Here is a 23,561-nt window from a genome sequence, read left to right on the forward strand (position 1 = left end):
GTGTTAGCTCTTCTCTAAATGTTTGATAGAATTCACCTGTGAAGCCATCTGGTCCTGGACTTTTGTTTGTTGGAAGATTTTTAATCACAGTTTCAATTTCATTACTTGTGATAGGTCTGTTCATATTTTCTATTTCTTCCTGCTTCAGTCTTGCAAGGTGAAGCCCGTTTAAGAATTTGTCCATTTCTTCCAGGTTGTCCATTTTGTTGGCATAGAGTTGCTTGTAGTAGCCTCTTAGGATGCTTTGTATTTCTGCGGTGTCTGTTGTAACTTCTCCTTTTTCATTTCTAATTTTATTGATTTGAGTCCTCTCCCTCTTTTTCTTGATGACTCTGGCTAAAGGTTTATCAGTTTTGTTTATCTTCTCAAAGAACGAGCTTTTAGTTTTATTAATCTTTGCTATTGTTTTCTTTGTTTCTATTTCATTTATTTCTGCTCTGATCTTTATGATTTCTTTCATTCTACTAACTTTGGGTTTTGTTTGTTCTTCTTTCTCTAGTCCCTTTAGGTGTAAGGTTAGATTGTTTATTTGAGATTTTTCTTGTTTCTTGAAGTAGGCTTGTATTGCTATAAACTTCCATCTTAGAACTGCTTTTGCTGCATCCCATAGGTTTTGGATCGTCGTGTTTTTGTTGCCATTTGTCTCTTGGTATTTTTTGATTTCTTCAATGATGTCTTGGTTATTTAGTAACGTATTGTTTAACCTCCATGTGTTTGTGTTTTTTACATTTTTTTTCCCTGTAATTGATTTCTAATCTCATAGTGTTGTGGTCAGAAAAGATACTTGATATGATTTCAATTTTCTTAAATTTACTGAGGCTTGATTTGTGACCCAAGATGTGATCTATCCTGGAGAATGTTCCATGCGCACTTGAGAAGAAAGTGTAATCTGCTGTTTTTGGATGGAATGTCCTATAAATATCAATTAAATCTATCTGGTCTATGGTGTCATTTAAAGCTTGTGTTTCCTTATTAATTTTCTGTTTGAATGATCTGTCCATTGGTGTAAGTGAGGTGTTAAAGTCCCCCACTATTATTGTGTTACTGTCGATTTCCTCTTTTATAGCTGTTAGCATTTGCCTTATGTATTGAGGTGCTCCTATGTTGGGTGCATATATATTTACAATTGTTATAACTTCTTCTTGGATTGATCCCTTGATCATTATGTAGTGTCCTTCCTTGTCTCTTGTAACATGCTTTATTTTAAAGTCTACTTTATCTGATATGAGTATTGCTACTCCAGCTTTCTTTTGATTTCCATTTGCATGGAATATCTTTTTCCATACCCTCACTTTCAGTCTGTATGTGTCCCTAGGTCTGTAGTGGGTCTCTTGTAGACAGCATATATATGGGTCTTGTTTTTGTATCCATTCAGCAAGCCTGTGTCTTTTGGTTGGAGCATTTAATCCATTCACGTTTAAGGAAATTATTGAGATGTATGTTCCTATGACCATTTTCTTAATTGTTATGGGCTTATTGTTGTAGGTCCTTTTCTTCTCTTGTGTTTCCCACTTAGAGAAGTTCCTTTAGCATTTGTTGTAGAGCTGGTTTGGTGGTGCTGAATTCTCTTAGCTTTTGCTTGTCTGTAAAGCTTTTGATTTCTCCATCGAATCTGAATGTGATCCTTGCCAGGTAGAGTAATCTTGGTTGTAGGTTCTTCCTTTTCCTCATTTTAAAGATACCATGCCACTCCCTTACGGCTTGTAGAGTTTCTGCTGAGAAATCAGCTGTTAACATTATGGTAGTTCCCTTGTATATTATTTGTCATTTTTCCCTTGTTGCTTTCAGTAATTTTTCTTTGTCTTTAATTTTTGTCAATTTGATTACTATGTGTCTTGGCGTGTTTCTCCTTGGGTTTATCCTGCCTGGGACTCTCTGTGCTTCCTGGACTTGGGTGGCTATTTCCTTTCCCATGTTAGGGAAGTTTTCGACTATAATCTCTTCAAATATTTTCTTGGGTCCTTTCTCTCTCTCTTCTCCTTCTGGTACCCCTATAATGCGAATGTTGTTGCGTTTAATGTTGTCCCAGAGATCTCTTAGGTTGTCTTCATTTCTTTTCATTCTTTTCTTTTTTTTAATAAATTTATTTATTTATTTATTTATTGCTGCATTGGGTCTTCATTGGTATGCACGGGCTTTCTCTAGTTGCAGCAAGCGGGGGCTACTGTCCATTGCAGTGCGCGGGCTCCTCATTGCAGTGGCTTCTCTTGTTGTGGAGCACAGGCTCTAGGCGTTGAGACTTCAGTAGTCACATCACACAGGCTTAGTAGTTGTGGCTCATGGACTCTAGAGCACAGCCTCAGTAGTTGTGGCGCACGGGCTTAATTGCTCTGTGGCATGTGGGATCTTCCTGGACCAGGGCTCAAACCCATGTTCTCTGCATCGGTAGGCGGATTCTTAACCACTGCGCCACCAGGGAAGTCCTCTTTTCATTCTTTTTTCTTTATTCTGTTCCGCAGCAGTGAATTCCACCATCCTGTCTTCCAGGTCACTTATCCGTTCTTCTGCCTCAGTTATTCTGCTATTGATTCCTTCTAGTGTAGTTTTCATTTCAGTTATTGTATTGTTCATCTCTGTTTGTTTGTTCTTTAATTCTTCTAGTTCTTTGTTAAACATTTCTTGCATCTTCTCAATCTTTGCCTCCATTCTTTTTCCGAGGTCCTGGATCATCTTCACTCTCATTATTCTGTATTCTTTTTCTGGAAGGTTGCCTATCTCCACTTCATTTAGTTGTTTTTCTGCAGTTTTATCTTGTTCCTTCATCTGGTACGTAACCCTCTGCCTTTTCATCTTGTCTGTCTTTCTGTGAGTGTGGTTTTTGTTCCACAGGCTGCAGGATTGTAGTTCTTCTTGCTTCTGCTGTCTGCCCTCCGGTGGATGAGGCTATCTAAGAGGCTTGTGCAAGTTTCCTGATGAGAGGGACTGGTGGTGGGTAGAGCTGGGTGTTGCTCTGGTAGGCAGAGCTCAGTAAAACTTTAAACTACTTGTCTGATGATGGGTTCCCTCCCTGTTGGTTGTTTGGCCTGAGGCGACCCAACACTGGGGCCTACCTGGGCTCTTTGTTGGGGCTAATGGTGGACTCTGAGAGGGCTCACGCCAAGGAGTACTTCCCAGAACTTCTGCTGCCAGTGTCCTTGTCCTCATGATGAGACACAGCCACCCCCCGCCTCTGCAGGAGACCCTCCGACACTAGCAGGTAGGTCTGGTTCAGTTTCCTGTGGGGTCACTGCTCCTTTCCCCGGGTCCCGATGCACATACTACTTTGTGTGTGCCCTCCAAGAGTGGAGTCTCTGTTTCCCCCAGTCCTGTCGAAGTCCTACAATCAAATCCCTCTAGCCTTCAAAGTCTGATTCTCTGGGAATTCCTCCTCCCATTGCCAGACCCCCAGGTTGGGAAGCCCGAGGTGGAGCTCAGAACCTTCACTCCAGTGGGTGGACTTCTGTGGTATAAGCGTTCTCCAGTCTGTGAGTCACCCACCCGGCAGTTATGGGATTTGATTTTACTGTGGCTGCGCCCCTCCTACCGTCTCATTGCGGCTTCTCCTTTGTCTTTGGATGTGGGGTATCTTTTTGGTGAGTTCCAGTGTCTTCCTGTCGATGATTGTTCAGCAGTTAGTTGTGATTCCGGTGCTCTTGCAAGAGGGAGTGAGTGCACGTCCTTCTACTCCGCCATCTTGAACCAGTCTGTCCGGATTTTCACTTTAAACAATACTGATCTCCAACCCTTAATGGCTCCACCTTATATTCTAACCCTCACTGAGGCTGCTTTGTGCTTTGGCTGCCCCTGGCTGGGTCTCTAGCGCTCAGAGCTGGAGGGCACCCTGCCTTTCCAATCTATGTATTTATCCCCCCAGGGCAGGTACCCTGCCGGGTCTAATGTAAGAGTGCAGCAGTTGACTTAGAATGCATGGTTAGAATGCATATGAACGAGAACCCTGCAGGAAAGAAAAAGCGCAACAACTTTCGTGGGCTTAGCTTTTAGGACAGGCACGAGTCTGACTTGATTCCAGCTTCCCCTCAGACTTGCAGGTAAAGGTCAGCAGGAAAAAGCCTTTTAAAAGCACCTCATCTCTGTATCCTATGAACCCAGGGTGCCCCCCAGTGTTGGTTAGGGTTAATCACAGTCTACCATTTCTTAGAACACCCTAGAATGGACAAGGGGTGCATTTTAGCTTTGTAATTTGTGCCTGTCCTGATTTAATGTCAGAAACTTTTCCTTCCTTTGTCACCTCTGGAAACTCAGTCTATCAGAGAGCTCGTGAGGTATTTTTTAAAACTCTGTTTGGTTTGCCTTTGTGCAAACTGGACTCTGATGGAAGGAGAATGTTTCCATGGAAACTCATTTCCCAGCCAGAATACCGCCCACTCCCAAATCTTTTTTTTGATCTGCCTCCCCTTTAAAATGTCACTATGTTCATCTTTTCAAGACCTTCATGAAACTAACAAACACTGGCCAGTTCACATCTTCACCTTGCCCTCAGAAGACAAAGGCGTTTATAAAACAAACTTGACCAGCAAATTCCTCCTCGTTACTAAGCTTGTCAGCCTCTAAAATTGCACTTAAACTTCTTCAACCTGCCTCCTACCAAACAAAAATGACTGCTAGACTTCTGAAAACCTTTTTTTTAAATCTTCCTTAATCTAACTCTGTATCAAAGCACACCTCCACTTTGCTTATCCAGACGGGTTGTCAGACTTCACACCGACCTCCAGGCATCCATGGAATTTAGAAACCTCCACAAGTGTTCTTTGGCTACCAAACTTCGAGAGCCCCTGAGTTAAGCAAAGAAATTACTTGCTTTCCCTACTTATCTATTAATCTTATTAATTAACATGTAATCTTATTCAATAATCTCACAATTATTGCTGGCTCTGGGGCTGAATGTTCTTTCTAGCTTGTGTGTGTGTGTGTGTCAAGAGTTTGGCTAGGAGATATACGGTAGAAGGTGAAGTCCTCACTGAGGTCACAAAAGTCAGAACTATCTCTTCTGTAGTTTGAATCCTTAGAAGCAGTAACTCCGGACTGTGTGGCGGTTCACTGCAGGCTGTAGTTTGTATGTGATACATCTAGATGGCTGCTGGAGACCATTCTGGGCAGCATTAGCATGGTCACGATCAGAAGGGCAGCTGCCTCAGGAAATGTCCCTTTGGTGAGGAGGAATGGCCTGCGTCTCCTTAGTCCCCAGGGTTAGGAACTCCCTCTTCAGGAGTTACCTTTGTCCGGGAGAGCTTGGCCAAGAAAGTGGAAGGAGCTTCAGTATGGAACCTGAGCCCTGCCTGGCCTTTGATCACCTCTGCTGTTAAAAGCAAAAAGAATGTTGTCTGTTCAGACACAACCAGTTGACCTAGTGCTAAGCCCAAAGCAATACAGTCTGAATGCTTCCAAATCAGGTTAGTTTATAAAGTATCTAGTCCTATGCCTGGAGCTTTGGTATATTACTGATAATGTAATCTTGCTCCTGTTGTCATCTGACCACTCTTTGTTAAATTGAGGTTGTAATTTACACACAAAAAGATTCCTCTTAAGTGTACAGTTCTATGGATTTTGACAATTGTATACATCCATGTAACCACCACCCAAATCAAGATAAATAGGATATTATACCCATATTCAGTCAGCCCCTCCACTCCCCACCCCAAAGTCAACCACTGTTCTGATTTCTATAGCCAAAGATTAGTTCTGCCCATTCCTGAATTTCACAGAAATAAAGTATAGAACTTTCTGGCTTCTTTAACTCAGCATAATGTTTTAAAAATTCATTGATAAATTCATAACGTTGCATGTATCAGTAGTTCATTCCTTTTTATTGTAAAATAGAATCCCTTTATATAGATTCACATAATGTGTTCCTCCATTCTCCCATTGATGGACATTTGAGTTGCCTGCAGTTTTATGTGGGGCTTTTTTGGGGGGAGGAGAGGGGTTAATTTTAATTTTCCTAAAGGCTGCTTTCTGACCATTTTTTAATATAAATTTATTTGTTTTATTTATTTTTATTTTTGGCCGCGTTGGGTCTTCATTGCTATGCGGGGGCTACTTTTCGTTGTGATGTGTGGGCTTCTCATTGCGGTGGCTTCTCTTATTGCGGAGCACGGGCTCTAGGCACACGGGCTTCAGTAGTTGTGGCTCGTGGGCTCTAGAGCGCAGGCTCAGTAATTGTGGTGCACGGGCCCAGTTGCTCCGCAGCATGTGGGATCTTCTCGGACCAGGGCTTGAACCCGTGTCCCCTGCATTGGCAGGCGGATTCTTAACCACTGCGCCACCAGGGAAGCCCTCTCTGACCATTTTTATACAAGTCTTTTGAGCAGCTTCAGCTCTGCTTACATTTTCATTTCTCTTCGATAAATACCCAGGAGTAGGATTTCTGGATCATAGGGTAGATGGGTGTTTAATTTTTTAAGAAACTGCCAGTTGTCTAAAGTTGTACCATTTTACACTCTCACCAGTAATGTCTGAGAGTTCCAGTTGCCCCACATCGTTGCCAGCCCTAGGTGGGCATGGAATGGTGTCTCACTGTGGTTTTAATTTGCATGACCCTGAAGACCAATGATGTTGAACAATGGTAATTCAGTGCTAAGGCTGATTTTTTTTTTTTAATCTTCAGTTTTTAAATCTATAAAGGGGGTTGTAGCCATGTCCCACTGGAGCCTAAGATGAGTATGTTATCTGAGCATATCTGAAAGGCTGGTCATTGCGTGCCCATAGGGACTCTGCTTAGGGCAGGAGGAGCCCCCTGGGATACAAGGAGCTCAAGACAGGAAAAAGGGAATCTTGATACTGTATTCAGCATGTAGACAAAAGAGGAGTCACTAATGGGCAAGTTCAAAACAGAATGGGGAGAGTGGAAAGGTTGAGGCTGGAGTAAAGCATTTCATTGTTGAGGTGGACTTACTGAGCCATCCTCCAGGACACTGGAAAATGAAGCAGCAGGGTTTGAGGAGGAGATCAGGCAGAAGGGAAGAAAAGGTGAGTCATTACGGATGATGGCTATGAGTGCTGAGAGAAGGTAGTGAACTTTGGTGATGGTGATATCATGGGGCTGGATGAGGCATGGGAGCAGAGAGGTGGACCCCAGGACACAGGAGCTGAGACGACCTGAAGATAATACATGTTTCCCAGAGTTCTGAGTGCAGGTCTTTGGAACCCAGTGTGGGCCCCTCCTGCTGAATGGCCACGGCTCTACTAGAGTGACCTTGTTGGGACAGGTGGTTAAAGCCAGGTGCTTTTACTAATGGCACTGTTTCCCAATTCCTGAGGATTAGCAGGGAATTTTAAGAGCAAACTTTCCCACACTATGAAACAAGAACACAAATGCTACAGGAAGTAGATGGTTATTACCTTTTTTTTTGGTAATAAGCATTTATATGCTGCAGGTGTTATCAGAAAGCATTTGATGGAGAATGCTGCCCTCTACCAAAACCCCAGGGGGAAAAAACATTCCTTTGTTCTTCTTATTGTGTGCCACCTTTACTTGTTCTTTAGGGTGTGTTTAAAAGCATATGAGGGGGCTTCCCTGGTGGTGCAGTGGTTGAGAGTCCGCCTGCCGATGCTGGGGACACGGGTTCGTGCCCCGGTCCGGGAAGATCCCACATGCCGCGGAGCGGCTGGGCCCGTGAGCCATGGCCGCTGAGCCTGCGCGTCCGGAGCCTGTGCTCCGCAACGGGAGAGGCCACAACAGTGAGAGCCCTGCGTACTGCAAAAAAAAAAAAAAAAAAAAAAAGCATACAAGGAGGGCTTCCCTGCTGGCGCAGTGATTGGGAATCTGCCTGCCAATGCAGGGGACACGGGTTGGAGCCCTGATCCGGGAAGATCCCACATGCCGCAGAGCAACTAAGCCCGTGCACCACAACTACTGAGCCTGCGCTCTAGAGCCTGCGAGCCACAACTACTGAGCCCACATGCCTAGAGCCCGTGCTCCGCAACAAGAGAAGGCACTGCAATGAGGAGCCCATGCAGCACAACGAGGAGTAGCAACGAAGACCCAATACAGCCAAAAATAATAAATAAATAAAATAAATTTATTTTAAAAAAAGAAAAAAAAAGCATATGAGTAGAAAAAAATGGCAACCCCTGTAGATCAATTTCATAGCAAAAAAAAAAATCAAAAGAGCTTAAAACTTAATAACAAAACGTAACAGAAAAACAAAATGCGTTCGTACAGGAATAAAATCTAAAGTCTTCTGAAGTCTTGTTTCCAAACCTTTGTCTGAAAACAAGTTTTAAAATATCCTTATTATCTCTATCAATTTTGAGTACTTGTGCCACAGATGGGCACAATGACTAGTTTACAGGAGGATCTCATCCTGGGCACTATTGACATTTGGGCTGGATAATTCTTTGGGGGTGGAAGGAGCTGCCCTGTGCATTATAAAATATTTAGCAGCATCCCTGGCCTCTGCCCACTAGATGCCAGTAGTAACCCTCCTCCCCCAAGCTCATAGTAATAAAAAAATGTCTCCAGACATTGCCAAATGTCTCCTAAGATATGATTACCATATTTAGCAAATAAAAATGCAACTAGGATGCCTAGTTACATGTGAATTTTATAGACCCACGGACATAGAAAACAAACTTATGATTACCAAGGGGGAAAGGGATAAATTAGGAGGTTGGGATTAATTTATACATCCTACTATATATAAAGTAGATAACCAACGAGGACCTACTGTATAGCACAGGGAACTATACTCAATATTTTGTAATAACCTGTAAGGGAAAAGACTCTGAAAAAGAATAGATACATATTTATGTATAACTGAATCACTGTGCTGTACACCTGAAACTAACACAACATTGTAAATCAACTATACTTGAATTTTTAAAAAGTGAATGTCAGATAAACAGCAAATAATTTTTAGTGTAAGTATGTCCCAAATAGTGCATGGGACATACGTTTTTTTTCTTTTTAATTTATTTATTTTTGGCTGCGTTGGGTCTTTCTTGCTGCGTGAGTGCTTTCTCTAGTTGTGGTGAGCGGGGGCTACTCTTTGTTGTGGTGCACGGGCTTCTCATTGCGGTGGCTTCTCTTGTTGCGGAGCACGGGCTCCAGGCACGCGGGCTTCAGTAGTTGTGGCATGTGGGCTCAGTAGTTGTGGCTCGCGGGCTCTAGAGCGCAGGCTCAGTGGTTGTGGCGCACGGGCTTAGTTGCTCCGCGGCGTGTGGGATCTTACCGGAACAGGGCTGGAACCCGTGTCCCCTGCATCGGCAGGCAGATTCTTTAACCACTGTGCCACCAGGGAAGTCTGCATGGGACATACTTATACTAAAAATTTTTTAGATCGAATATGACTGGTGACCTGATTTTATGTGGCCACCCTGCGGTGGGGGATCGGGGTGGCAGGGAAAGCAGGATCGTTGATGCATTAAACAAGATGATGTGCGTGAGGTACCTGGCACATGGTGAGTGTACTATAAATATTCTGGGAATCTGCTACAGGCCTTGAATGCACTTATCTGTATCCCTCCTGGAGGCTGCAGTTGGAAGCTCAAAGCTTCCTGTCCTTTACCACAACTGTAATCAGAGTGGGGTGCGCCATCATGAGGAGAAAGGGAGCCCACGTGTGAATCTGTAAGCGCTGGTACTAGCATTCTGGTTAAAGCTGGTTTTATAGCTGCTCTACTGGAGCAGCAGTCTGCCTGTGCTCTAGTGCTCTGTCACCGTGGGCTCCCTGAGTTTTTACATCATTTCTCTTAAGTAGCAGCCAGAGAAGGTGACGTTGAGTGAAAAACTGCTGCGCTTGTCCCAGACTCAGTCACTCTGGGTTTGATTTTTCTGGCGCCGCAGCCCTAGAAAACCATTCTCTGGGATGCACCAGGACCAATCATTTCCACAGTGGGTAGCAGTGAGGACCTTCTTTCTGGGCCAAGATTAATGACCCAAGCAATCAGCCTTTCCAGAGAGCAAAGGTGAAATGTAACTCTGGGTAGATGCCTGACATTTTGAAACAAAGGGAAAGGGGGTGGGGGCGGGTGAGAAGAAATAGCATTTGTATGTCTCACGCAGGGTCATGGGCAAGAGTGAACTGGGTTTCTGCCAACAATTGAACTGATTTGGGTTCCTATGTTTTATTTTCAAACAATCTGTATGAAACATGCTTTAAAGACATAAGAAGTGCCCCTTTGAATTACGTATTGGTATATGAACTCTTGAGAGTTTTACTTTTCCAAAAGGAAGTCCAGTTCATGTGGGGGAAGTCTTAAGTCTGTCCACGAGAAAGTACATTCGTTGCTCTAGAGGGAAGCCAAACTATAACATTAGAAACTGGGGGAAATGAAGAAGTATTGGCAAAGCGTACAAACTTTCAGTTGTAAGTTGAATAAGTTCCGGGGATCTAATATGACCATAGTTCTGTGTGTGTCATAGTGACAACAGATAAATAATTCTGTATTGTATACTTGAAATTTGTGGAGTAGATCTTAAATGTGGGTTGATGTGTATGTGTATTAACTTGATTATGATAATCATTTCACAAGCTATATATATATATATATATATATCAAATCATCACATTGTACACCTTAAACGGGTACATTTTTAAATTGTCCATCATACCTCAATAAAACTTGAAAAAACAAAAATTGTAAAGACTTCCTTGGTGGTCCAGTGGTTAAGACTCTGCACTTCCACTGCCTGCGGGGGCTTGAGTTTGATCCCTGGTTGGGGAACTAAGATCCCACATGCCATGTGGTGCGACCAAGAAATAAAAAAATTTTTTAAAAATCGTAAAGCAGTTCCAACATATTTCAAAATACCACCATGCATGATCTCCTACCACAAGGAAATTCAGCTAGAAATCAGTTACCGAAACAAAACTCCATATATTTGGAAATTAGGAAATATAATGATATGTTTCCAAAAAGTCACTTTTGAAGGTATTAGGCAAATGCTCTGATTTTAAAGGAATCCAAGAACAGGTTACTTATTGATTAACTAAATAAGCATTTGTCGAGTGACTACAGTTTGCCACGTTTTGTGCTAAAGATGAATAAGACATGGCCCCTGCCCTCCAGGAAGAGACTTGCCGATGATTGATCGCTGTCTGCTGTGGCTTTTCTCTGTGTCAGGCGCCATGCTAAGGGCTGTGGGAATTCACAGGATCCCAAGATAGCTCAGTGGGGGAAGTGAATACTTGTTAATGTGTCTGGAAGAATTTACAGAGGATGTTCCTCTCTACTTGGTGAAAAGAAGACTGAAGCTTAGGAGTTCTCCAAACTGACAAGGATGGGGAAGGGTAAAGATGTAAAGATGTTGCACAGCAGGTAGCAAAGATTGGAAGGAGGGATTTCTGAGGAATGAGGCTGGAGAGATGGGCAGGAGCCAGGTCTTGGAGGGCCCTGTGGTCACACTAAAGAATCTGAACTTTATCCTGAAGGGCCAGTGGAGAACCACTAAAAGGTTTCAAGCTAGTAAGTGAGTTTGTGATTCCGTTTTTCTTATGGAAAGATCTCTTGAAGGTACATGGAAGATAGATTAGACTAGGCAGGTTGGAAGCTGGTTGGAAACTGTTAAAGAGAGGCGGTATTCAAATAACAAATGCTGGCGAGGGTGTGGAGAGAACTGTACACTGTTGGTGGGACTGTAGATTGGTGCAGCCACTGTGGAAAACAGTACTTCCCTGGTGGTGCAGTGGATAAGACTCCATGCTCCCAGTGCAGGGGGGCCAGGTTTGACCCCTGGTCAGGGAACTAGATCCCACATGCATGCTGCAACTGAGAATTTGCATGCCACAACTAAGGAGCCCACCTGCCACAACTAAGGAGCCCATGTGCTGCAACTAAGGAACTGGTGAGCCACAACTAAGGAGCCCGCTGGCCGCAACTAAGACCCAGTGCAAACAAATGAATAAATAACTACTAAAAAAAAAAGAAGGAAAACTGAAAATGGAACCACCATATGACCCAGCAATTCCACTCTTGGGTATATATCTGAAGAAAAAAACGAAAACAACTACTTCAAAAAGGTACATGAGGGAATGGCTCTTGGCCTGCGGTAGGTTCAATGTCCCCAGCTGGTCAGTGGCTCCCGTGCTCTGCTTCTCCCCACTGAGCTGCTGCCTGGTGCAGAGGAAGCCATGGCGCTCTGGATCACCAGGATGAGCTGCTAAGGACGGTGAACAAACGCGGCTCTCCTGGCTCGCTGTGTCTCCTCTCCCTATCTCGCCTGCTGGAGTTCCCCTGGCAGGAGTGGACCGGGACAGATTTGGGGGGAGGATGGCAGTCAGTGGGCCCCTAAAATGGTGGGAGAGTTTGGGGTGCAGATGGATGGAGAGAGGAAGAACACGAAAATTAATGCTGACAATAGGGCGAAGGTCAGTATGGCAGGCACAAATCGCGTGCCTGTGGCCACTGTTGCAACCTCTAAGCCCGGGCTGAGGCCAAGAACAGCTCTTGGAGACATCGGCAACAAAGTCAGTGAACAGCCACAGGCCAAACTACCCCTGAAAAAGGAAGCAAAAACTTTAGGTGCTGGAAAAGTTATTGCTAAAAATCTACCAAAACCTCTGGAAAAGGCTCCTATACCTGTGCCGGAGCCCCCAGCGTAGCTGGATCTGGAGCCAGAGCCAGAACCCGAGCCTGTTAAAGCAGAGAGACTTCCCCCTGAGCCTATTTTGGTTGATACTCCCTCTCCAAGCCCCATGGAAACACCTGGCTGTGCCCCTGCAGGAGAATATGTGTGTCAGGCTTTCTCTGATGTAATTCTTACAGTGAGTGAGGTGGGTGCAGAAGATGGAGCGGATCCAAACCTTTGTAGTGAAGATGTAAAAGATATCTATGCTTATCTGAGACAACTTGAGGAAGAGGAAGCAGTCAGACCAAAATACCTACTGGGTCGTGAAATCACCGGAAACATGAGAGCCATCCTAACTGACTGGCTAGTGCAGGTTCAAGTGAAATTCACTTACTCCAGGAGACCATGTACATGACTGTTTCCATTATTGACCGGTTCATGCAGGATAATTGTGTGCCCAAGATGGTTGGTGTCACTGCCATGTTTATTGCAAGCAAATACGAGGAAATGTACCCTCCAGAAATTGGTGACTTTGCCTTTGTGACTGACAACACCTACACTAAGTACCAAATCAGACAGATGGAAATGAAGATTCTAAGAGCTTTAAATTTTAGCCTGGGTCGCCCTCTACCCCTGCATTTCCTTCGGAGAGCATCTAAGGTTGGAGAGGTTGATGCTGAGCTACAAACTTTGGCCAAATATCTGTTGGAACTATGTTGGACTACGATATGGTGCACTTTCCTCCTTCTCAGGTTGCAGCGGGAGCTTTTTGCTTAGCACTGAAAATTCTTGATAATGGTGGATGGACACCAGCTCTACAGCATTACCTGTCATACACTGTCAACAATCGCTTCTTGTTGTTATTGCAACACCTGGCTAAGAATATAGTCATGGTGAATCGTGGGCTTACAAAGCACATGACTATCAAGAACAAGTATGCCACATCTAAGCATGCTAAGATCAGCACTCTAGCACAGCTGAATTCTGCACTCGTTCAAGATTTAGCCAAGGCTGTGGCAAAGGGTTAACTTGTGAACTTTGGAATACTATAATATCTGCAAATAAAATTGGCACCATGTGCCATCTGTACATATTAAAAAAAAAGGTACATGCACCCCAATGTACATAGTATCATTATTTACAATAGCCAAGATATGGAAGCAACCTAAGTGTTCATCAACAGATGAATCGATGTAGAAGATGTGGTATATGTACACAACGGAATACTACGGAGTCATAAGAAAAAGAATGAAATTTTGATATTTGCAACAATGGATTTGGAGGGTATTATGCTTAGTGAAATAGGTCAGAGAAAGGCAAATACTATATTATAATCAATTATATGTTGAATCTAAAAAATGAAACAAACTAGTGAATATAACAAAATAGAAACAGACTCACAGATATAGAGAACAAACTAACGGTTACCAGTGGGCAGAGGGAAGGGTGGAGGGGCAAGACAGGGGTGGCAGATTAAGAGATACAAACCACTATGTCTAAGATAAATAAGCTACAGGGATATATTTTATAGCACAGCACAGGGAATATAGCCAATATTTTATAACTATAAATGGAGTATAGCCTTTAAAAATTGTGAATCACTGCGTTGTATACCTGAAACATATAATATTGTATATCAGCTATTCCTAATAAAATTAACACACGTTGTTCCCAGAAGAAAAAAACAGGAGATATTAAAATCATTTAACCACAGGGCATTTCCCAGTCAGAGGAGAAAAAAGCCAAAGCACTGGAACCAGGTCCTGAGACCCCTGCTGGGTCAAGCGGACCCCGCTGTTGCTGGACCATGGAGAGATCCAAGGCTCAGGACTCAGGGCAGTATCCATGACACGCATACTTCAGTATTGCAGAAGTGGGCACAGCCCTACGGATCCATGCCCTCTGCACATCAGCCCTGTTAAGGTGAGCTGGATGAGGGATGAGGGCCTGGCCTAAAGCAGAGGTGGAAAGAAAGGAACAGGTTTGGGAGAAATACAGAAAATGGCATCATATTTCTCAGTGATTGACTAGACACGGGGAGGGAAGAGAGTAGAGGATGGCTTCCACATTCCTGGTCTGGAAGGCTGTGAGGAAGGAAGGTTGAGCATCTCCACCCGGGCTGGGGCCTTTCATGAAGCATCCTATGACCACAAACACCACAAAGATCAGAAGGCTGTTCTCTGGGTGGGTTTAAACTGGATACAAGTGAGCAATATCCGGCTATGGGGCTAATGGAGTGGACCTCTCCAGACTCAAATTTCCACCCACTGTGCCTGGAAGCAGGGTGTGATGTCCCCTTCCTTGAGCTCCCAGGTCATTGTGATCGCATGCATTTCCTAGCCTGTTAGAATGGAATTTTTTTGACATAAATGACAAAACTCTATGGGCCATTTTGGGCCTGAATCATGAGCTAAGCAGCTGTTTCGCTTGTCAAGCGTTAAACGATTTGTTCTGGATCAAAGGCTACAAGGCAAGAAATGGGGCTAGAAAAACAGGAGCAGGTAGAGGGGTCAACAGTTAGTGGAGATGTATGAGTGCGACCTTTGGCACCAGCAACAAAGAACACTCAGGCTGACCTCTGTTGTCATAACACAGGAAATACTACAGCCCCTTCCTCATCCCCACCCTGGGGAGAAAAACTTTTTTCTAAGAGTGGATTCCATGAGCATTTCTGTGCTCTGTCATTAAAAATCTGCTGGAAATGAAGAGAGAGCTTTTACTGATCATGAGCAAACTCTTGATGACACCATGTGCAAAGAACAAAGAGATCTTCGTCTGGAATAGAATAGGGATCATGAAGTTGTATGGAGCACTGTTTAGAAAAAAATAGTTTTTTAGGGCTTCCCTGGTGGCGTGGTGGTTGAGAGTCCGCCTGCCGATGCAGGGGACACGGGTTCATGCCCCTGTCCGGGAAGATCCCACATGCCGTGGAGCGGCTGGGCCCGTGAGCCATGGACGCTGAGCCTGCGTGTCTGGAGCCTGTGCTCCGCAACAGGAGAGGCCACAGCGGTGAGAGGCCCACATACCGCAAAAAAAACTATATATATATATATATATATATATATATAGTTTTTTAAGGACAGCTGATTTGAAAGCAGATTGATTTGCTAACATGGAGAATAAGTATCATTTTGCTACAAGTTCTCTACCAACCTTTGGGCACTTGTGTCAGTACAAATTGTGGTTTAGAAGTTTGTTTTGTTCTGTTCAATTTTGAAAGTGTTCCATTTCTTACCATGGATCTATACTCAAGAGAGGTTTTCCTGTGGCTTCATCTGGTCCAGGCACAAGATCTTAGAATCAGAGAGAACCTGAGCCCCAGAAACGGCTTTAGAGTCTATTAGTCCAACTTTCTACCTAATGTAAGAATTCCCAATATTTATTTTTGTTTGCTTTTCAGTTTCCTAAAACGATGCCTGTTCACAAAATGAACATAGTTGATTTATTTTTATTCGTCCATGGACATCAGCTTATGTAAGAGTTTATATATTAATATAAGTCTGCAAAACATATACAGTTCCTTTTTTTTTTTTTTTTTTTTGTAGTATGTGGGCCTCTCACTGTTGTGGCCTCTCCCGTTGCGGAGCACAGGCTCCGGACGCGCAGGCTCAGCGGCCATGGCTTACGGGCCCAGCTGCTCTGTGGCATGTGGGATCTTCCCGGACCGGGTCACGAACCCACGTCCCCTGCATCGGCAGGTGGGCTCTCAACCACTGCGCCACCAGGGAAGCCCTATACAGTTCCTTTTAAATAAATATTTATGTGTGTAAAACAGAGAAGGAAAGTTAATGCGTGCCTATATGTGCTATAAGATAATAAATATGAATATATTCAGTGTGTATTTACAGAGTAATGAGCTGCCTTTATATGCATTTATAAGCTTCATTTGTATATGGTCAAAATTTGACTATCCCATAGGGTATTGTGGTATATATTTACAGAAAAATTTTTGATAAAATTTCAGTTGACCTACATTATTATTATTTATTATTTTGGCTGCGTTGGGTCTTCGTTGCTGTGTGCAGCCTTTCTCTAGTTGCGGGGAGCAGGGGTTACTCTTCCTTGTGGTGCTCAGGCTTCTCATTGTGGTGGCTTCTCTTGTTGGAAAGCATGGGCTGTAGGCACGTGGGCTTCAGTAATTACGGCACATGGGCTCAGTAGTTGTGGCTCATGGGCTCTAGAGTGCAAGCTCAGTAGTTGTGGCACACAGGCTTAGTTGCTCCACGACGTGGGGGATCTTCCCAGACCAGGGCTCGAACCCGTGTCCCCTTCATTGGCAGACGGATTCTTAACCACTGCGCCACCAGGGAAGTCCTTGACCTACATAATCATAGTACTAGTACTATATTATTGTCTGTCTACAAAAGAAAATTCCAAAGGACCTTTGTTTAAAACACACACACACACACATCTCTCTCTCTCTCTCTCTCTCTCTCTCTCTCTCACACACACACACATACACACACACACACACACACACACACACTTTATGCTGTCAGCTTTTTTCAAACCCTTGGACTCATTTCTGTCAGGGAAGCTTGGGGAGCATCGTGCTTGAATGAGTCTTACATGCTTTTACCAGGAACTCTTTCTGGAAAGGTCCTCTCATTCTTTCTTTTCGTATCTGGAGCACTCACAGCAGATATACCCTGAAAAATAAGCCCATAAATTTCTGCGTTTCAAAAGCCACCAGGCAGTGTGCTTCTTCAAAAGTGTGGTTAGGATCACAAGTCAGAATCAGGAACCAGAAGCATAATGTGACTTCCTCCTGCTGTTGACTCTGGCTCTGTGCATTCCAAATGGCAGGACCAGAGCTTGGAAGCAGAAATAGAGAAACCAGCAAGAAAGGTCAGCTTGTGGCCTAGGCCTGCTCTTAGAGACAGACGACTACGACAGTTACTTGCACCCTCTCCCTGGGGTGTGTAATTCCAGTTGAATTGGCCCTCACTTCTTGAATGCATGATTTTGTGCTGCAGAGAGATCCCCACGAGCTCTGTGTGTGTGATTTCTTTGTGTATCACTGTTGGCAATAGCGCTTGTGCCATTACCGCTCAAGATGCAACTGGCCTTGGCCTGAGAATCCAAAATCAGACTGTGACTAGAGATACAGGTTTACAGATGAAAGATCTGTGAATATCATTTTCTTTCCCACCCAGAGACACCGAGGCACTTCCTCACTGCTCTCCATAAATGAGCCCTGTAGTGTCAATGTTAAGATTCATCAGAGTCAGAATTAACAACGTTAGTTTAGTTCTGAAAGTCGTATATGGATGCTAAATACTGTCACAGTTATCATTCCAGTTTCCTTATCTCCTCTCTTTTCCCATCAGACCTTACATTTCAGAAAAATCAAAGGCTTGCAACTCTTTGAAAAGGTTTTTTCCCCCTCTGAGTAAAAAGTAATACAAGGTGATACAAAACTCAAAAATTAAATAATGCCAAAGCGAAAGGCCCCTAATAGCTCCCACCCGCTACCTTGAATAACCATGTAAAATAGTTGAGTATCTCTTCCTCCCACTTGTTTTCTAGATATAATGATATAGTTTATGTGTATATAAAAATGAAATCACTACTATTTACATTGGTTTGAAAAGGTGCTTTCCTCACTGAGCATGTTACTTGGACAGTTTCCAAATCAGTTCAGAAAAATCTACCTCACTTTTTTGCCAATAGTTATACTGTCTTCTATAGTATGGCTGTACCATAGTTTTGTTTGTTTGTTTGTTGTTGTTTTTGTGTTTGTTTGTTTGTTTTTTTTTGCAGTACGCGGGCCTCTCACTGTTGTGGCCTCTCCCGTTGCGGAGCACAGGCTCCGGACGCGCAGGCTCAGCGGCCATGGCTCACGGGCCCAGCCGCTCCGCGGCATGTGGGATCTTCCCGGACCGGGGCATGAACCCGTGTCCCCTGCATCGGCAGGCGGACTCTCAACCACTGCGCCACCAGGGAAGCCCCTGTACCACAGTTTATTTACCTATTCTCTTCACCCTTGCTTTTCCCCCCCTTTTTTTAACAAATGAGAAGAAGGTGAAAAATGTCTGCTGATATTGGCCACAAGGACTGTCCAGCTGCACCTGGTTGAATCTTATGGAGCCACAGATAATACTAGATGTGTGACAACCTGAGTTTCTAGCTGAGGATTAATGTTTCATGCAGATTAGATAGTATTTATATTTTAAACCAGTGAAAGGTTGAGGGGATAACATTTTATTTCTATAGGAATAAAAGCAGAAATTCATCTGATCATTGTTCCCTTCCTAAGCTTGTTGGCCACTTGAGAAAATGTATTTGGAGCCACTTTTCCAAAGAGAATTTTAGTTGGCTGTGTGCCTTGTGAGTGAAGACCACTGACACATAAATATAGGTGATTTATGTTTTAGCTATTGAAAACTGATCTCACCTATAGTATTTATTTTTTATTAATATTAATTAATAATACTAATGTTTTAGGACATTTGTGCCTTGTACCTAAAATATGCCTTCTTACCAAGGAACCGGGTCATTGAAAATATCATATAACTATCAATCAAATATAGATCAATAGAGTAGGTGCCAATTCACCAGTACTTCAGGGACAGAGCCCAGAAAAAAACATGAAAGCCAGCATTCTTCTCCGTGCGGACCACCCTTCTGCCTTGGCACCCTGAAAGATTTCAGACAGTCAGGCAGCTGGGGAGGCATCTGGTTTCTGCATTCAGAGCACATCAGCTTGAGCCTGGTAAATGGCCTTGATTATCATGCAAGACACATAACACTCTTATTAGTGCCACGCTGATTAGCGCTTTCTGTAATACCCTAATTGAGGTCCTTCCTTGCCTGGAATGTACATTATGTTTAGATAAATCCCTCAGTATGATATTCTAATGGGTATTTTAAACAAAGTCCAAAGGACAGTTAGAACCACCGTCTATGCAAGAATCTTTTTTTTTTAAAGACAAAAAAGGCGTGGTGCCATCATGAAGAAGAGAATCCATTTTACTAAGTGCGGGTGAATATCCGAAAGCAACAACCGCTTTCCCAGTTGCATGTGGCTTGTATCACATTCTAGTCCTTCACTCCATGCTCATGTCTCCCCACTTCCTGATGTTTGTGGTTTGGGCTTTGTGTCACTCTCAAATGAAAATGTAACTCATCTTGAAATGGAGCTGGGGAGGAGGGGTCCTGAGAATTCGCCGCCGAGTAGTTATGGCAGTCATTGTCGTCATTCTTATCATTCATTTTTAATCTAGGTTAATGGTATTTTAGTTTTACAGAGCATCTGCAGGGTCATTTCTTAAGACCCTCACTGTGTCTACCCCTCATTCAGGCCACAGGATATCATCCATCAGTCTCTCTCTCTCCGTACCGCCCCTCCCGTCCCAGGGCATATCCTAAAAGGGGAGTAGGGTTGAACTCCTTTTCTAGGACTCCCTCCTGCTTCTAGGGCTCTACTTTCTCTCTTCAAGTCAAATAGCTGTAATATAGTAGGAGAGAGCTGGGGATCGGGCATGGCACAGTCAGTCCTGGCTGGCCTCTTCTGCTCCTTTAGTACTGATTTGAACTGTATCTCAAACGTGGATGTTAGAAATTTACGAATTTGCTCTATTCGTTTTCATGGACCCGAATCAGAAAAGAAATTTATCAAGGGCTCTTAAGAGAAGACTCCTTGGGATAGGTACCTCCACCCCTTCTGTACTCCCTCTACACTTCCTTTAGAACCTGTTCTAGCATGAGTCATACTGTTTAACATGTCTGTTAACACATCTGCCTCTTCTTCTGTACTTTAACTCCTTGAGGGCGGGAAATAAGCGTTAGCCTCTACATCTCAGCACTGTGACTAGCACAGAGAGGCACTCAATAAAAGTATGAATGAATGAACAGAAAGTAAATTAAGGTATCACTAGGCATTAGGGAAGTGCAAATAAAAACCATGGTGAGATACCACTACACACCTATAGAAGGCCAAAATGTAACCAAAAAAAAAAAAAGAACTGGCAAAAAGGTGGTGGGAAGTGTGTAAAGAAGCTAGAACTCTCATATACTAGTGGTAGGGGGGCAAAATGGTACAGCCACTATGGAAAATAGTTTGCAGTTTCTAATAAAGCTAAACATATACTTATTAAATGACTCAATTTACCCAGTCCTAGGTATTTACCCAAGAGAAAGGGAAAACTTTGGGATACACAAAAACCCGTCTGAAGTGTTTATAACAGCTTTATTTATAATCCCCTAAAAATGGAAAAATTCCAGCCGTCCTTCAGCTGATGAGTGGGTGAACACATGAAATATCCACACAGTGAAATGCTACTCAGCAATGAAAAGGTGCGACTATTAAAATGGGCAGCAGTCTGCATGAATGCATTATGCCAAGTGTGAGAAGCCAGAGTTTAAAAGCTGCGTACGATATACATCCATTTATATGACATTGTGGAAAAGGCAAAACTGTAGGGACAGAGAACAGACCAGTGATTGCCAGGGGTTAGGCATAGAGGAGGGGTTGACTCTGAAGGGGCAGCAGGAAGGAATGTTTCGGGTGATGCAACAATCTGTATCCTGATTATGATGGTGGTTACGTGACTCCGTACGTTTATCAAACTCACAGAACAATGGAACTTAAAAAGTAATAAAAGGGCTTCCCTGGTGGCGCAGTGGTTGAGAGTCCACCTGCCGATGCAGGGGACACAGGTTCGTGCCCCGGTCCGGGAGGATCCCACATGCCACGGAGCGGCTGGGCCCGTGAGCCATGGCCGCTGAGCCTGCACGTCCGGAGCCTGTGCTCTGTAACGGGAGAGGCCACAACAGTGAGAGGCCCGCGAACCGCAAAAAAAAAAAAAAAAAAAAAAAAGTAATAAAAAATTTTACTGTATACAAATTACAAATTTAATTTGAAAAAGTAAATCAAAGTTGTTTTGCTGCTTAGTGTAGATTCAGAAAAAATGTCAAAACAAAAGTAGCCTGCAGCAATTCTGTACATGTTCAAGTACATATGTAAACACAAAAGGGTATGCTTGTGTGTGTGTGTGTGTGTGTGTGCACGCGTGTGCATTTAACAAACATTTAAAGAACACTTCCTATAGACCAGGACTTGCTATAGGCACTGGGGTTATATTGATGAGTAACAAAAGCAGAATTCCTGCTTTCATGGTGTGGAAAGGGAGAGACAGTAAAAAAGTAAACAAATCAATGAATTCACAGCTTTAGATAGCAGTAAGTGCTGTGGAGACAATAAAGCAGGTCTTGATGATAAGAGTGGGATTGGGTGTTCAGGCCTCTCTGAAGAGATGACCTTAAACTGAGACCTGGAAAGTATAAAGGAGGCACGCATGTATGCAAATACTCAGACAGAGCAGTCCAGGCAGGGAAAACGTCAAACGCAAAGACCCCGAGGGGACTCCTTTGAGGACGAGAAATACTGAAAAATCCTCTCACTTCAAAACTCATAGGAAGGCTGGCTGACATACAACCACCATCCTTTCAATGCATGGCTGGGCTTCCTAGGGAATAAGGCAAAGCCCCTAAAATGGAATTAAGCTTTGTGTATTCTGAGAACTTGAAGCAGGTCGGTGGGATGGACAAAGTGAAGGAGGGGACCAGCAGAAGATGAGCTCAGATACGTAGGTGGGGATCAGTTTCTGTTGGCTCCAGCACTTTTAAAAAAGAATTCCTTTACATGAAGCTCTTAGATCAAATGTGAAGTGAACAAGGTATGTTTTCTTAGTTCCATCATATGATTTCCTCTGTGTTTTGGATATCTGAGACGTTTGAACTTCTACTACATAAAACATTGAGAGGAGGCATCCCCTCCTAAAGTTTATGTTGTAGTTAATTTAGCAGTCCACATAGTCCTCAGGTATTAAATTCCCAGAAAATGCTTATGAATCTAAGATTGATGTAGCATGTTTATATGATGTAGGTGTTTATATGATTTATCAACAAAGCCTGTGTTTGAGTAAGCACAGACATGCGGACATGTGTGGTATAAGATTCTGCCTCAAATCCCGGTGGAGAAGATTCTGGTGCCTAACTTCAGCTGTGTGGCCTTGAGGAACTCATGGCACCTCCAGAATCTCACTTGGCTCCTGTGCAAACAATGAATAATTATACTAGTCTCCCAGGGATGGAATGTAGACTATCTGACTTTTGCTCACAGCAGCCTTCTAAATACCAAGAATTGCAAACATTAGAATTTCGCCTCACGTAATTAATCTGTGCCTCCATCAATCTCTTCTCTGTTTTCAATTAGATTTGATATGCTTCATTCTTTCTCCTTTAGAGTCATGGTGGAATTTTGCTTTCAACCATTTTACATTCATTCAAATATTGCTTTTCTTTTAGTTCTTGAGAGATTTCCATCGGTATCCTGTTCGCTTGTTTTCATTATATTATAATAAAAACCTGTTTAGAAATTTAAAATTCTCTTGATCTAGTGTATGGCATGTGCATGTGGAAAGGTTGGCAAATGCCAGTTCTTAATCATGCTGGCAGGAAACCAGTGACACCCGCAGAGGGGGTCGCTGAAAAGAGCTGCATGGGAACAGTTAAGAGAAACCAGTACAGAATAATAAAGTACCTCGGAGCTAGTAGCAGAAGGGCATCCTGTGCCCACTTATGCCTCAAAGGGCAAGGAGAGACAGGGATTGCCAGAACCTGACAAGAGCTGTGGTTTCACGAGAAGCTTCCAGGGGATGAGCACACCCACTGTCAAACCTCCACGCAGCCAGGAGGAGGGGAGAAGGGAAGCAAGGGGAATAAATATCCTGCACCCTGCTGCCACCCTCTGTTCTCCTGCCAGTGCTTCCTTTATTCAAACCCAACTGGAAGCTCGTGGGCAAGGGGGCCAGTTGGTATGGTCCATGGAGGGCCATTTCCTGGCACACAGCAGAGACAAGAGTGCAGAGTGGTCTGCTGGAGAGAGAAGATACCCAGCCCAGGGCTCTGTTGGAAAAAGCACTGTCCCAAATTCATTTACCTTGGCCTTTGGAGTTTGGTTGTTCAGCAACACACCGCATCCATAGGTGCAGACCCCTTTGATTCCAAGCATTTTTCTTCCCAGCACTGCTGTTGGCCGTCTTCAAGC

The 23,561-nt window shown here is 43.6% G+C and overlaps 1 protein-coding gene and 1 pseudogene across 1 annotated transcript in view; both read left to right on the plus strand.

The window, feature by feature from the left end:
- Nucleotides 1-23,561, plus strand: part of LOC111185210 (synaptic vesicle glycoprotein 2C) — a 218,511-nt gene that overhangs the window by 180,544 nt on the left and 14,406 nt on the right. The gene's annotated exons all lie outside the window — the stretch shown is intronic.
- Nucleotides 1,362-23,546, plus strand: LOC149749573 (G2/mitotic-specific cyclin-B1 pseudogene; annotated as a pseudogene).

Source organism: Delphinapterus leucas, chromosome 3 (genome assembly GCF_059928025.1).
Source record: "Delphinapterus leucas isolate spDelLeu-1000000601 "Yukka" chromosome 3, BTC_Dleu_Yukka2, whole genome shotgun sequence".
NCBI classification, from domain to species: domain Eukaryota; kingdom Metazoa; phylum Chordata; class Mammalia; order Artiodactyla; family Monodontidae; genus Delphinapterus; species Delphinapterus leucas.